The sequence below is a fragment of the Megalobrama amblycephala genome, linkage group LG14 (assembly GCF_018812025.1).
Source record: "Megalobrama amblycephala isolate DHTTF-2021 linkage group LG14, ASM1881202v1, whole genome shotgun sequence".
In the NCBI taxonomy this organism is placed as follows: Eukaryota; Metazoa; Chordata; class Actinopteri; order Cypriniformes; family Xenocyprididae; genus Megalobrama; species Megalobrama amblycephala.
The window spans coordinates 24,920,540-24,937,690 of record NC_063057.1 but is presented as its reverse complement, the minus strand read 5'-3'; the positions used below and the strand labels follow the sequence as shown (position 1 = coordinate 24,937,690).

The 17,151-nt window shown below is 35.6% G+C and overlaps 1 pseudogene; it reads right to left on the bottom strand.

The window, feature by feature from the left end:
- Positions 1–13,417: 13,417 nt before the first annotated feature.
- The window catches only part of LOC125244376, a 326,898-nt pseudogene continuing 323,164 nt past the window's right edge, over positions 13,418–17,151 (bottom strand).

Sequence of the window (17,151 nt, the reverse complement as noted above, 5' to 3'; positions counted from 1 at the left end):
AAACCAGGCAGAAAGGAGAGGCTGAAATTTGAAATTCATCGAATGGTTTATGAGGCCCAGTGCAGTCAAGAGGAGGAGGAGAGCGGGGTACAGCTGACAAGGCCATGAGGGGTGTTAGTAAGCTTATTTACCTTCGTGGTCTTGTCAGCCGTACCTTGTGCAGTCAGTGTTCACATTGTTAAAATGTTCTGTTACCTGTGTTAAAAAAAGAATAACTTAATTTTTGATAAATAAAAATGAAGGTACATCAAAAGTCAAACAACGGGCATTTAAAAACACAGGTTCAACACACAAGAAATATAAAGACTGCTTGTATTGCAAGGGAATGTTTGTGGAAATGAGCTGTGGAGGAACATGAGACGATGCAATCCAAACTGCCCAAGAAGCAATCTAAATTAATATGACTATCTATAATTAATTATTATTATTATTATTATTATGACTAGCACATTAATGCACAGTTTGGAATAATAAATAAATCATCATCTTTTGAGGGTTACTGGATTACAGATATTTGATGTGCTACTTTATTTCAGGCTGAATAGGAAATTTTTTTGAAGTTATAGATGTGATAATTGCTTATGCTCCATTGTCCAAACAAAATATATTATTGCTTTTAATTCATTGAACTTTCTGTTCAAGAAAAAAGTTAGATTGGAGTACATTATATTACAAATAACTATTCTATTACAAAGTAAAGGAGTTTTCATATAAGATAATTACAGTTTTTTTCAATTGCTAACAAGCGTTTAGCAATACTTAAAATACTTTTTCTAAACTCTTAACACAGCAACACACATTCATCACACAATTAGCCAAATAGTTAATTTTCTGCCCAAAACCATATTTTGTTAAATAAACACAAACTCTACATTTCAAAACGCTAAAAACCATTTTCAACACATACTAACTCTATCAAAACACAGCAAACCTGATTCAAAATCAAGTCGTTCTGTCAAACACTAGCACTAGTTTTCTATTCAATATGAACATACAGTCAATCAAAGTGCAATGACTGTCAAAATACTAACAGTTGATGGCATTATGAAAACTGCATTACTGTCATGTTTCAGTTCTACGAAATCCATTGTTTTTATAATTCAGTTTCCTTTTACTACAGTAATAGTATAATGCATGCAAGCCATTCTACATTTTTGGTTGAGTGTTGAATGTGTGCATTCTTGGCAACAGAAGTGAGTCATTACTTTATAGAATGTGCAGTAGAAAAAAAGAAGAAGAAAGTAACAGAATTGCTCAGGGCAGCCACTGGTCAGATGAGTCCCCTGTGCAGAACTTCAGTTGGCCCCTTGGTTGAAATCTCTTTTTGGGGTTGGGTGTGTGGTGTTGATGTTGCCCTCATAGAGGGTGGGATGGTGTCCCATTGGTAGTTAGTGCCCTACGCAGACCACATATTCTGCATATATGGAACAGTGGTAGTGGAATCGTTGTAGTAAAAGCTTTACATGAAGCTTTTACTGAAATGAAAACATGAAATTGATGCCATTGATCAACAACAAATCCAACATACATGGCCTTTGGTTTCTGGAAGCTTTTTTTCTGTCAAAGAATAAAAAAGTGTAAAAGGTAATTGTGACTTTTTATCTCACAATTCTATTTTTTATTTATTTATTTTTATTTTGCAATTGTGAGTTTACATCTCACAATTCTGACTTTTTTTCCTCAGAATTGTGATATATAAACTATAGGAATTGAGTTTAAAAAGTCAGAAATGTGAGATAAAAAGACATAATTACCTTTTTTATTTTCTATTCATGGCAGAAATAAGCTTTCATAGGTTCCACGTGTAAGTGAAAAAAACAGAGATGCAGTCCAGCACACATTCTTCCTCCTCTCCTCCATCTATCTATTCTTCTCCCTTACTCAAATATTATTATCTCTCTGCTCCTCTGTGTTGTTCTTCATCCACACTGAACAAATCTGATTCAAAGAGTCTTACTGTCCATGTCCATGTAATGAAAAGAAGTTCGTCTATGCTTCCAACTGAGACTGGCATCTGCTATTTCTCAATATTTCAGTGATCTGCTAATTAAAAATGCCTATTAATTGTTTCAGTATTTGTTTTTTCTATTTTTTTCAATACTTTTGAGCTGCTGTTGTTGCAAAAGTAGAGGTTGTATACTATATTTAATGATTGGAACACTGGGTCTTCATTTCTGACTTGCTGTGTTTAAGCTTTTGCAAATAAGATGAGAAAGATCCCTGATTTTGGTATGAGGTAAGCTTATATGAAAAGAAAATGTAAGAATTTTAAAAACGTGTTAATTTTGTGTGAAAACGACATGAATTGTGTTAATGGTATGGTCACAACAGACGGATGTTGTGCTAAATGTGTTTAGAGTTTTGAAAATGTGACTACAGACTGGACAAAAGTGTGTTAGCAATTGAAAAAAACTGTAACATTGAGTAGGCCTCTACTCAAGTGTAATTAGAATATTTTACAATTGATATAGATAACTGTCTACTTATATGTTATTTAATAATTATTATGGCTTTTTTACTCTAGGCCTATAACCAAAGTCAAGTGGATTGAACAATAACTATTTTTAAACAATTTAAAATTGACATTAACATATATTTGGAAACAATTTCTAAAAGTAAAACTTTAAAATCAGTGCAAACCATGCAACTGTTTAAGATAAACTTTTCTTTTATTGTTTTGTTTTGAAAAAAAAAATCCATTGCCACTATTGTTTTGATGTTTTCTAACAAAGAGAAGAAAAAGGTCTACAACTAAACAAATAACATGAATAAATAAATATATAAATAAAATGACATTTCTATTCATATTAGATGTGATGATTATAACAACAAAAAGATTTAAAGACAGCCAACAATTAAAAACTGTCAGAACAAAAACAACAACAACAACAAAATCTTTACAGGCCTTTATAGACATTTCACTAAAAAGCAGAAATTTTGTGGATAATTTGGTCGTAGCAACCCAAAATAATGGGCCATGGCACATCTTTAGCATTTAGGCTAACTGTTTGCCTGTTGTTTGTCCTTCACCTTTTTAGTGCGTCCTGCACAACTCACAGAACCATTCCGTTTCATCAGAAGAATTGCACTGTAGGCCTACACATAAAATGTGAAACCACCTACAACACCTGTCACATTGAATCTGCATGAAGAATGCAATAAAGAGAGCAAAGTCATTATCTTAACTTCACTGTTATGTCAAGACATGTTATGTTATGTTTTTATTGTTTCTGGATTAATTAATCGTAAATGAACGCAAGCTGCTTTTGTAATAGGTGTGCAATGCTGCATCCATGCCGCTAACTGTGACTTAGGCTAATAATAACAACAGATTTGATTACTCCCTTAAACACACTATAGCTGGACGCCGCCGCCGGCTACTTTGATTATTTCTTGCAGCTGTAGATATTTACCCAGTCAACCATCTGGACATCTGTCTTGTTTGGGAGGTCTCTCAGCCCACAGGTAGAGCAGAATTCCTTGTTTGATTCTAAGATAAAATGTAAAGTTACTTAATGCATAATATTTCCTAAGTTGGTATAATTAATTAAATTACATTAAAATGCAATGATATATTGATTTGAGCAATAACCTGCTGCAAGCAGAATATCCCGTGCCATCTCTCTTCTGAGGTTTCGTATATTTTCTGCTGAAGGATTTATTTGAAATTCCTGTGGAATGACTGGAAACTGTTTCACAGTTTCCTTTATCATCTTAAAAAAATGTACAAAAAATATAGGCTATAAATATTTTGTTGCAAAAATTAAAAAATTACTACTAATAAATTACTTTTACAAGGTTGGGTTTCCAGAAGTACTGATTGCTCATAATTGTTAATAATAGGCCAATTTATCGACATAATTTGAAAGCTAAACCTTTCTAATAAGGATATCAAGTGTTAAGAATTCAAAATGACAAATATTTTAATTATTACTCTGTCTTTGATTTATATGATTGGTTAAGCTTGAAATTCTGACTGACAACTGCGCTGTTTGGTAGATATAAACACAAGGCGGTAATTTTTCGATCTTTGTGAATTTGCTGATGCAGTAGGCCAGCACAGCACACTCTTGCAGGGAGATTCGTCGTAAAGATGAAAGGCGAAATGTATATTTGGTAAGTACACATTTCAAACACATACATACGTTTCTTGATTACCTTATGTATTTTATTGTAATGTTATTTGCAAGGTATAAACAATTTCCCGTTTAACTCGAGTTCCCGCCGAGAGTTGTGATAAAGACGCTGGTAGATGGATACCATGTGTAGCTACCCAGCTACTCATGTGTAACATTTGCTTAATTGCTTTAATTATATACAGTACAGTCCAAAAGTTTGGAACCACTAAGATTTTTAATGTTTTTAAAAGAAGTTTCGTCTGCTCACCAAGGCTACATTTATTTAATTAAAAATACAGTAAAAACAGTAACATTGTGAAATATTATTACAATTTAAAATAACTGTTTTCTATTTGAATATATTTCACAAAGTAATTTATTCCTGTGATCAAAGCTGAATTTTCAGCATCATTACTCCAGTCTTCAGTGTCACATGATCCTTCAGAAATCATTCTAATATGCTGATTTGCTGCTCAAGAAACATTTAATGTGTACAATTGTACAAAATATTTGTGTACAATATTTTTTTTCAGGATTATTTGATGAATAGAAAGTTCAAAAGAACAGTGTTTATCTGAAATCTAATCTTTTGTAACATTATAAATGTCTTTACTGCCACTTTTGATTGATTTAATGCATCCTTGCTGAATAAAAGTATTCATTTCTTTAATTTCTTTTCAAAAAAATAAAAATAAAAATTCTTACTGACCCCAAACTTTTGAACGGTAGTGTATAATGCTTCAGAAACTTTGTATTTCAGATAAATGCTGTTCTTTTGAACTTTCTATTCATCAAGGAATCCTGAAAAAAAAAGTACACAACTGTTTTCAACATTGAAAATAATCATAAATGTTTATTGAGCAGCAAATCAGCATATCAGAATGATTTCTGAAGGATCATGTGACACTGAAGACTGGAGTAACGATGCTGAAAATTCAACTTTGCCATCACAGGAATAAATTACTTTGTCAAATATATTTAAATAGTACACAGTTATTTTAAATTGTCATAATATTTCACAATATTACTGTTTTTTACTGTATTTTTAATTAAATAAATGTAGCCTTGGTGAGCAGATGAAACTTCTTTTAAAAACATTAAAAATCTTAGTGGTTCCAAACTTTTGGACTGTACTGTATATAATATACATACATATATATATATATATATTTCAGAGTTATTTCCAAGGTACAAAACAGCTTACGGTTATGAGAACTTTTTCTGTGTCTGGGCTGCATTTACACTGCACGTCTTAATTCCTAAAGGCCCAAACGGTATCAAACGAAGTTCTTCGTTTAGGGGTAAAACGAAGTTCGAAATGCTTGAGCTGCGATATACTGTAAACGAACATCTGACGGCGCCCACAGTGCTGAGATCGACGTTCAGATGAATATGTAAATTGATTGATTCTGCTATTCTCATTTGTAAGTCGCTTTGGATAAAAGCGTCTGCTAAATGACTAAATGTAATGTAAATATGTGCCATGAACTTAATTCCGATTGGTTGACTATATCAATCCATTATGGCGGCGCAGCTGCTTCTCGAGCTCCCAGATCCTTATCTTTATCCTTATCAATTCAGATGAATGGTAAAGTTTAGCCTCTTTAACTTTTTAACACGTGTTCCTTTTTTAAACACTGTCGTGGGTCAAATGGGAGGAATAATCAAAATTGGTTTATTTCATCCATGCAGTGTAAATGCGGCCTAAATTAATGTAGATGACGAAGATAGTTTTCGTTACAACGTATGCTTTTAAATGTCTGATGAGGTCAGTTTCTAAAGAAACATAATTAATTTATTCATTTTAATACAAGTATTGTAATTGGGTCATTCTGTGACAAATCAACTCATTTTCAGAAACTTCCCCAGCTCATTTTTATTTAATATTTTTTCTGTAGAAAGACAAACATAAATAGCAAAGAAAGCAAAAAACATTAAATGTCACAGATGTATATTTACTGAGTAATCCACTATTTTGTAGAGGGGCATTTTCATTTGTCATTTTCACCTGAGATTTGGAGCCAGATTAGAGGAGTGTAAAAATGACTTCATGAAGATGGCAGCATCATTTTTATTTTTACACAGATTGATATTAGAAAAATCTGTTGATTTATATCAATATCTGTTGACAGATCAAAAATGGTAAAAAGCACTTCTTGTATTTTGTGCCTCAAGTTTGCATGCAACTCAAGAAGTATTAAAGATATTTTAATATCCTTCAAGATTCTGGTTCTTAACAAAATTTCCCTTATGTATCTTCATTTTAAAGGGCCTCGATGGTTCAGTCCCAGAAATATGGAGATCTTAAAGGGTTAGTTCACCCAAAAATGAAAAATCTGTCATTTATTAATCTCCCTCATATCGTTTCACACCCGTAAGACCTTTGTTAATCTTCAGAACACAAATTAAGATATTTTTGTTGAAATCCGATGGCTCAGTGAGGCCTCCATAGCCAGCAATGACATTTCTCTTTCAAGATCCATTAATGTACTAAAAACATATTTAAATCAGTTCATGTGAGTACAGTGGTTCAATATTAATATTATAAAGTGACGAGAATATTTTTGGTGCGCCAAAAAAACAAAATAATGACTTATTTAGTGATGGTCGATTTCAAAACACTGCTTCAGGAAGCTTCGGAGCATAATAAATCAGTGTATCGAATCAGCTGTTTTGAAATCGACCATCACTTAATAAGTCGTTATTTTGTTTTTGTTTTTTGGCACACCAAAAGTATTCTCGTCGCTTTATAATATTAATATAGAACCACTGTACTCACATGAACTGATTTAAATATGTTTTTAGTACATTAATGGATCTTGACAGAGGAAGTGTCATTGCTCCCTATGGAGGCCTCACTGAGCCATCGGATTTCAACAAAACAAAGGACTTATGGGTGTGGAATGGCATGAGGGTGAGTAATAACAGAATTTTCATTTTTTGGGTGAACTAACCCTTTAATGTGGCTCCATGAGTAAATTGGTCACATTTTCAGTGGTCAGAAACCAAATGTGGGTCACTTTGCATACATCTGATACTTTATTTTCTTCACAGTAAAATCTGAGGAACAACTTATGTTGAGTCTTGAAATGTATTGTGTTTTTCTATTAACACAATTGTATAGAAAAATTGTGTTAATAGAATATTTATGTCTGAGTGCCATAAATATTCTTTTTTCCAAAGTATGGTTGTAATTCTAAAAGTATTGAAGGATATTAAGAAATTTTCTTTTTCAAGGCTCTATATAGTTTAATCCCATAGATATTGGGATCTCAACCCACATGGAAAGAACCTATATGTGGATATATGCGCATATATGAAACCTATATGCAGTGTATATGTACATATATGCTGCATATATGCACATATATGATAATATATATGCTGCATATATGCGCATATATACTGCATATATGCTATATATATGCTGCATATATGCGTATATATACTGCATATATGTGTATATATGCCACATATAGGCAAAATTGAGGTGCATATATGTGCATATACAGGAAATATAGGTCTCCTGTATTGCTTCTTCATATCCATATATATGCCCTATACATACAAGATATGTCTTCTATATAGCTAATGGCAGGATCTGGTCATTTTGTAGCTCATATCTCATTTTTGACTGTCATACATGATGCCTAGCTCATATTTTCTATTATCAAGGCAAAAACTAAGAATTAACGAAAAAAATTATGCAAGAACTTATGTATGTGCGAATGTAGCAGTTATGTATTTAGACAATTATTTTGTGATTCCACTTGCCATGACCATATTTGGGGTTTCCTGACGCCATGCTGACTTGGGGTGTTGACGCACTTTGCTGCTTCCCAGTCTGCATGAGACATCACAGCGGTAGGTCGCACAAAGTTTTTGCGGTGATTCAATTAAGGCCATGTTTCATGTAACAGCTGAATTCACATGATATATTTGTATGATTGTAATCCAAAACCCCTCTGTGATGTACATTCAGATGTTTCGTTGATTATTTTTCTTTACTTAAGTTACTTTTAATATCTCTCTTTCTCAGCGTTGTGCGTTGCTGCCGCATGCTGTTTGTATGCTGCACAAGTCCTCATATATTGCCATTTGTGTTATACAGAATAAAGTGAGGACCTGATGGCAAGATTTTTCGCAGTCTGTCTTTGATTACGACACAACGCAGAAAACACACCGCTACACGAACACGTGAAATTGGTCCCACATGGAAAAAACCTATATAAACATATATGTTTCAATATAGGTTTGATATAGGTTTTTAATATATGTGACATATATAAAATTGGCCGTTTTCCTATATTATATGTACATATATGTACATATAATATAGGAAAACGGCCAATTTTATATATGTCACATATATGTAAAACCTATATCAAAACCTATATTGAAACATATATGTTTATATAGGTTCTTTCCATGTGGGTAAGCAGGTCGGAGAGGTGTGAATGTGTTCAGGGGAGACTGAAACTGAATGGGGCTGTTAGCACCACAGAACAATATTGACCATACACTTGAATAGATGACAATAAACATCAATTAACATTTTAGAGTCTTTTCAAAATAAAATCAGATGACATGGTCTTAAAAAACATGTAATAAAACTCAGTTTTAAACTTATCATCTTCAGATTTGAAATGTAACATGGGCAGACATGTGGCTTTAGCTGCAGTGCATTTCTAGATTGCTAAAAGGCCAACTTCACTTTTATTTCCATAAAGATATTTCATTAAAAAAAATTTCTTATAAATTTTCAAAACTTTGAAGCTATTTTTAACTATTTTCTTCATTGTGTCAATAATTATGACTTTACAATAAACTATAAAGTGTCTGCTTTCAAATGAGACCTTACTTATGCTTTTAGTGCAAAGGGTTCATGAACTGTATCTGTTTTAGTTTGGGTATGTCAATTTCTTGGGATTTTCTAAAAGTGGGGGTGCTGGCTAACAGGTTAAGGTAACTTCAGTTATGCCATGTTTAGTGTCTGTGGGTTCGTGTCGGGAAGATTTAAATGCTTGTGTATGCGGTATGTCCATACCTGTGCAACACATCAATATTACAGGAATCTTTAATTAGTTCTTCTTCAAAAACTCAGCCAGTTAATTGCTCGGTCGTAAAAGCCCTGACAGGAGGCGTGTTGTCGTCTATGAGAGAGAGAAAGAACTCCCCACTAAGAGTCAAATTAACAGCTTAAGTTGTTCCATAGTACTTTATCCAATGCAAGATACTGGCAACAACTGTTTAACTGTTTAAACGCACAGCTACCTGACAAATATTAAGGTTATCCCTCCAGTGCGAGGAAGATCCATGCAGATCCGCTCTGACGGAAAACAGTGTTGATGGGAATATTCCGTTTGACAAATTAATAAAATTGGCTGAAAAATTATAATTAAAGTATTATAAAGAGACCCCTTTGTTGTGGTGTGGCAAATAGAAAAATCAAAATTGTGATTAGGTGAAGGATGCGTCAAAAGATATCAAGACCAATACAAGACGAGACGCCCCGAAATGGGATGTTTAGAAATAATTGTGAATGTTGGACTGAACCCTATGAATCAAATTTAAAGGGGTTTGAAGTGTTGGTTGGCAAAAACTTTCTCCAATTGAATGAAGACAAGGGAGAGTTTATTGTCTTTGGTCAGAAAGGATGTGGTTTGAATTCTAATGACAAGTTTTTTTCTTGTTTAGATTATTGTAACTCTTTGTATCTGGGTTAGACAGGCCTCCCTCTCTCGTCTGCAGCTGGTTCACAACTCTGCTGCTAGGCTTTTCACTGGTACCAAAAATAAGACCATATTACTCCTGTATGGATTTCATTACATTGGTTACCGATTCGATACAGAATCCAGTATAAAGTGATGTTGCATGTTTTCAAATCTCTTCATGGCTTGGCATCAGAGTATATTTCTGATTTAATTAGTTTACATAAACCTTTGAGATCTCTTCGCTCCAATGATCAGTCTTGTCTGGCAGTTCCTCTAGGGTCGTTTCACTGGTTGTTAAAAATGTATTTATTTTCCTATAATGTGTTGTAAACTGTAAGTATTTGTTTATTTTTTGCTATTTTCATGTACAGCACTTTGGTACCCACTGTGGTCTTCTGAAAATGCTTCAGAAATAGTTGAGTTGAGAGTGGCATATTTAATCTAGATGTGTATATCAGAGGTAAAACAGAACTTAAAATCATTCTGTTTTACTTCATTACTTTGCTTAGGCACAGTTAAGAGTATGCCTACGGTGCGCACATATTTATGCCAAGCTTATTTTTTATAAATCCCGATATATGCATGGAAAATGCTTACCCACACTTTAATGCCTTTTTTGTTCGTACGCAACGTTTATTCATCAGGCCCCAGAGGTGTAAATGGGTATCTGTCTCACTCGTCTACTAATGATCCGATTGACCAAAATACATCTTAATACCAGTTGTAAACAGGACCTTAGATTTGATTAAAAAAACACTAATTGTTTTCCACATTCTTTCTTTTCTGGAAAAAACCTTGCTGAAGTAGCTCCATAGGAACCTAAAGTAAAAACGCAGGATGAGTGAAGCCATGACGACTTGAGTCCGGGGCCCAACATCAATAAAGACATCCAGTGCTAATAAGAGTTTGAGGATCCTAACACAACATGGAGTTAGCATGGAGAAAGCAAGTGAGAATGGACAAATCACTTGTGATGAACAACCCAGGATGGAGGTCTTGTGGAAGATGAGCATCTGATATGGGCCACATTTAAAGGTCATCTGAACAGCCTCAGCCAAAAAACACAACAAAAACTTATTTTGAGCGGAAAATCAGCTGCAATGTGAATATAGCCTTAATTTCACATGGATACTTATTTTCTGGTGCCATAAGAATGATGAAAGTTTTTTTTTTTTTTTTTTTTGTTACAACAGGGGCTGTATGTACAGAGCCGAGTCTAATTTTAGTGTTAAGTATGTCAAAATACACTAAATACAGCATTAACATCCTGGGTATATCCTATCAGCCCAATGTTACATACCAAAGAGGTCAGATTTATAGATGTGTATTTTACAAGCTAAACGTGTAATAAAATATCAATGAGCCAAGAATTGGGATGTGGATTAAAGAAATGGCATAAAGTATGTCAATGGAAAAATATCATTGTCAAAAAAAAACCAAATGTTTTTTAAAGATGTCTGTAAACCATTTAATAATTTTTTAATGTTAATGTTGTTAACCTGCTACAAGAAAAAGCAGCTTTAAGGGAGTAGGGTAGCATCATGATCTCCTTTCATAGACCTGTATCTTTATAAAAAAAATAAAATAAAAAAAAATTTCTTCTTCTTCTTCTCTTCTTTCCATTTCTTTGTTTGGGAATGGGGGGTGGGAGGGAGAATAGGGTCAACATGTTTGCTGTGACTTACATGTTATTTATTGTGTAATCTGATGTGATATGCAAACTGAAAATACAGTGAATATATTGTTAAAAAAATACAGTATTAAAATCCCTGTGAACTGGATGTTGCAAACGACTTTTCTCCACTGTTGTGATTTCCAAGTGAAACAGAATATTGAATAGAGGGCAGAGTTTTACTTTAGTGCTCCTCCTCTCCATCTCTCACTCATAGCAGACTAACGGTCGGAGGGGAGTGGATTAAGCGTTTTCAACCCAAGCCGTCAAACTGATGTCATTAGAGAAGGGGCACTGTTGCAGAGGGGAGGAGCATTTTCAGATTGATTAAATATTACGAAGCCAAACTATTTTTTTGTGTGTGGATTGACTTGTTCACCACAAAACTAGCAATTTGAGGTAACAAAATAAATAAGGTCAATTTTGATTCTACTGCGACACAGTACACAATGAAATGACGTCCTACACTGCGCCATGATATATGCTAGTACGTCATGTCATTGTGTACGCCATTGCGAAAGTTCAAGTTTTTTTGGACGTACGTTGAATGCATATGGCTGTCCTGCCAGAAGCTCGTTATTTTACTTCATAATGCTTCAGAGGGCCTGGAGTCATATGGATTCATTTTTTTATGGATGGATTATGGATGGAAAACGGGTGTGTAAAGCTCTGGAAAAGTTGGAGCGTAGAGAGGGGGAAGAGGGGCGAGAACAAGACCTACAACACTCTCATTATACAGAATAATGAATATTAATATATATGAGCATGGATAAAATGACAACAAACTCCCAAGCACAAGGGCAAAAGAATATTTAAAAAGGGCTAATAATAGGCTACTTTGATTACATTTACGAGCACTGCAGTCTCATGATAACACAAACACAGACAGAATAAAGACAATTAATTTTTTGTCCATTTTTCTTTGAATTTTCAATCTAAACCAGTCTTTTGTCTATTAGAATAATCATGTAATTGTGATAGGCCACACCACTGTATCGGTGTCCAGTTTGCACATATAATTTATTTGAAGAAGACTTGATAAAATATGTGTGCATACACCATGCTGGTTCATGTTTGGTGCAGGAGAATATGTGAAATATGTCTATAAAAACTGTAAACCTGGATCCTTAACTCTGTATGAGCTTGGATCCACGTGGCTAGCGTTGATAAACACAAAGCAAAGCTCCGTACTGAAACCGATCAAATAAACGCTCCACCTGTATATCACAACAACAATTGTATTTTTCATGTGTTCGTATTCAAAATCCAGTTCTGACTGCATCACGGGCAAAATACAAACAACACTCATGTGCTGCTGTGCTGAGGAAAACATACATATGGCTTGTTGTATGTCCGAACGCAGAGGTGAATGAACACAATTTTGTGACATTTGAATTCTCTGCTGTAATGTGATCTCATGCGAACATATTTTCCATTTGTGCTGGTAAATTACAGCAAAACAATCCTCATGCACCCAAGCTTTTGCTCTGGTCGTCTCGCAGGAAAACATATTTTTGTGTTGTAGCATTGAGGAAACGAACACCAACGATATGTCTCTGAATGACAAGAGACCGAGGCGAGAGAAGTGATGCTTCCTCATGCTGAATATTGAATATCGCTGAATACTGATGACGTCAGATTTTGTGACATTGCTCCGACTTTGCTTTCCAGACCGGAGGACAGAAATTGCTCTAAAAAAAGCAAAATAATTAATTTCAACTTTTAAATAAAATTAACGAGCACCTTTAGTGTTTTCAATGATGTGCAGCCTATACATATCTGTTCATAGCTCAAAAAATGTGTTCTGGGGTTTCATGACCCTTTAATGTTAGTTAACCACATTTCTTTAGTTTAATAGCATAAAAATTGGCATTTGTTGAAAATTACATAAGTCCAAAATTTGAAAAGGCTTTTAAAGTATTGTTAGTTCATGTTAACTATAGTCTGCAGGATAGTGTTAATTTATACACAACCTTATTAAAGTGTTCCAGGTACATTAAACATACTAATGCTTACATGGAGGGACTACCCTAGAATATCATGCACTTTGCCAACTTTTTCTTATTTTCACTGGCATTTCTGGACTATTGTTGAAGACTAGTGCATATTCAAGCCTAAATTCAGTATGAGTAAAATACTTAAGTACAGTTAAAATCAGATACTCCAAGACTTTAACTCAGGTTGTCTTAAAATTGGTCACTTTTAACTTGGAGTAATTTTCGTTGTAAAGTATGTGTACTTTTATTCAAGAATTGTTTTCAGTTCTCTTTCGAGTGAATCCTTATGTGGACCTTAAGGTCCCCTTTAAATATGAAACTCCACACTGATCACATGTAAATGATTTCTCTTCAGTGTGAATATTCATGTGTTCCCTAAGGCTTCGTTCCATTGTGAAGCCATTCTCGCACAGAATGCAGGTGTAAAGGCAGGAACACACCAAGCCAACACCGACAAACTAGTGGCGCCGAAAGCAGACTGCAGGTTTGGCTCACGTCGGCATATGTGTCCAGAGTTGCCCTGAATCGGCATTGGAGTTCCTCGGCATCGGAGCTCCTCGGTCCATCTGATCCTCAGTCCAAACCGACGCTCGACAGCCGACGGACAAGTAGCACGTCCCTTCTGCGCCTGTGTAAGATGAAATGCCTTTGCAAACCAGGTGTGTTCCTGCCTTAAGGCTTTTCTCCAGTGTGAGTTCTCATGTGGACTTTAAGACTTTCTTTTCGAATTAAACTCTTTCCACACTGTTGGCAGGTGTAAGGCTTCTCTCAAGTGTGAAATCTCATGTGGACATTAAGGTTTCCTTTATGTGTGAAACTCTTTCCACATTGTTGGCAGGTGAAAGGTTTCTCTCCAGTGTGAACTCTCGTGTGGCCTTTAAGGTTTCTTTTATGACTGAAACTCTGTCCACATTGTTGGCAGGTGAAGGGTTTCTCTCCAGTATGAACTCTCATGTGGCCTTTAAGGGTTTCTTTATGTCTGAAACTCTTTTCACACTGTTGGCAAGTGTAAGGCTTCTCTCCAGTGTGAATTCTCGTGTGGACATTAAGGTTTCTTTTATGACTGAAACTCTGTCCACATTGTTGGCAGGTGAAAGGCTTCTCTCCGGTGTGAATTCCCATGTGGATTTCAAGTGTTCCTTTACTATTGAAACTCTTTCCACACTCTTGACAGATGTAAAGCTTTTCTCCAGTGTGAATTTTCATGTGGCCTGTATAGCTTCCCTTTTGACTGAAACTCCTTCCACACTGTTGGCAGGTGTAAGGCTTTTCTCCAGTGTGAATTCTCACATGGACTGTAAGGCTTCCCTTTTGACTGAAACTCTGTCCACATTGTCGGCAGGTATACGGCTTTTCTCCAGTGTGAATTCTCACGTGGTCTTTAAGGCTTTCTTCACGTGAGAAACTCTTTCCACACTGTTGGCAGGTGTAAGGTTTCTCTCCAGTGTGAATTCTCATGTGGACTTTAAGGCTTCCTTTATGTTTGAAACTCTGTCCACATTGTTGGCAGGTGAAAGGTTTATCTCCAGTATGAATTCTCATGTGGACTTTAAGGGTTTCTTCACGTGTGAAACTCTGTCCACACTGTTGGCAGGTGTAAGGCTTCTCTCCAGTGTGAATTCTCATGTGGACTTTAAGGCTGTCTTCACGTGTGAAACTCTTTCCACACTGTTGGCAGGTGTAAGGCTTCTCACCAGTGTGAATTCTCATGTGGACTGTAAGGCTTCCCTTTTGACTGAAACTCTGTCCACATTGTTGGCAGGTGAAGGGTTTTTCTCCAGTGTGAATTCTCATGTGATTTTCAAGTCTTCCTTTTCTATTGAAACTCTTTCCACACTCTTGACAGATGTAAAGCTTTTCTCCAGTGTGAATTCTAATGTGGACTTTAAGGCTTCCCTTTTGACTGAAACTCTGTCCACATTGTCGGCAGGTATACGGCTTTTCTCCAGTGTGAATTCTCATGTGGTATTTAAAGGTTTCTTTATGTCTGAAACTATTTCCACACTGTTGGCAGGTGAAATAACTTTTAGTTCCAATCTTTTGAGCTCTTTTTTGTGAGGAAGCCTGTGTCGCTCTTTCCCCAGTCATGAAATCATGATGTTTATAATAATGTTCTTCCTCTTCTTGCTTTTCATTAAGTTCATGACTCATCTCTTTCAGTTCCATTAGGTCTAGGGCAAAAAAAGACATAAAACAATTTAGACATTTAAAACATCAAAACCAACAACATTGTAACACAGTTCGTACATGTACGGGAAGAAGGAGGCGGGAACTGGCGAATGTTTAAACAAAACTTTAATTTCAAAATAAACAAATACAACACGAAAGTAATGCCAGCAGACCCTCGCGGACGTCTGCCGACCACACAAACATCCAGGCCTGGTCCTCTCTCGTCCTTCACTGTCGTCGCTCCTCCTTTTATGCACCCGGAGCTCCTCCGTGAGAGACCCTCGCGCCATTCTCTCATGGCTCTTGCCCGGCCTGGTCGCCACAAACATGTTTGTATCCTATGGATCAGGAATGGGCAGCTTTGGTACTGGAGGGCCACTCTTTTGCAGAGTCAAGTCTCATCCCTAATCAAATACACCTGCCTGTAATTTTCAAGCATTCCTGAAGACTTAAGGCTGATTTTTACTTCTGCGTCATGTGTACCCCGTAGGTATAGTGTTGGCTGTGAGTACCACATGTAGAACGAGAAAGACGTTATTTTTTTTATATTCATCAAGATTTTGTAACCATTTCTGGACAAGCTTACGATTAGGCAATATACAAAACAAGCTTACATTATATCTTAAGGTTTTCTTTTAGTTCAAAGCATTAAACAATATGTGCAAGCAAAACATATTGTTACATGTGCCGTGGATCCATGTTCTATTATCATCATATGGACTCGATTTCCCACAACCCCCCACCTAGGAACCAATCATGCACTCACACCTGTTTCCCATCAGTGACACTTTATAAGCTGCACTCACACACACACTCATTGCTAAATTATAGCTGTGTCTCATTTAATTTAATTTCGAAGGCTGCATCCTCAAGAGGACGAATCCTATGTGGTATATGGAGTATCCTTAGCCAGAATTAAACGAAACGTCTTTTGTAGGACACACAGGCAGGAAAGGAAACAGGAAGTATATCGTTGTTATGCCAACGCGTTCACGGCAGCCATGTTGCGCTCTCAGCCAATGAATGAAAATTATTAATAAATTTGTATGTAATTTGAAAAGAAAATGTATTTACTTGTTTTATTTTGGGTTATACTTAAGGAGCTGGCAATGTACAACAGATATCTGTTACAGAGACAAAGGAGGAGGATATTAGGCAGAACAAAGTTTAAAACAAAAACAAGCTTGAAACTACTTACATTTAAAGGTCATCATACTATAAGTATATCCTGTAAGTTTAAGAGCTGAAAACTTCCTTGTTAGTCCAATAAAAGCTTTAATTGACACCAGACCCAGAAAATGACAGGATTTACAAAGTGGGGATCTATGATGTCAAAGGGCAGCTAGCACTGCCTCTGCCGAAGAAGAACGGTTACTTCATCACTGCCTGTTTAGCCCCGCCCACCGATCCACGCATTACATGCAATAGAATAGGTAGCCTAAGTAACATAGGTCTATGTGGTGCTAAAGCAGATCGAGCTA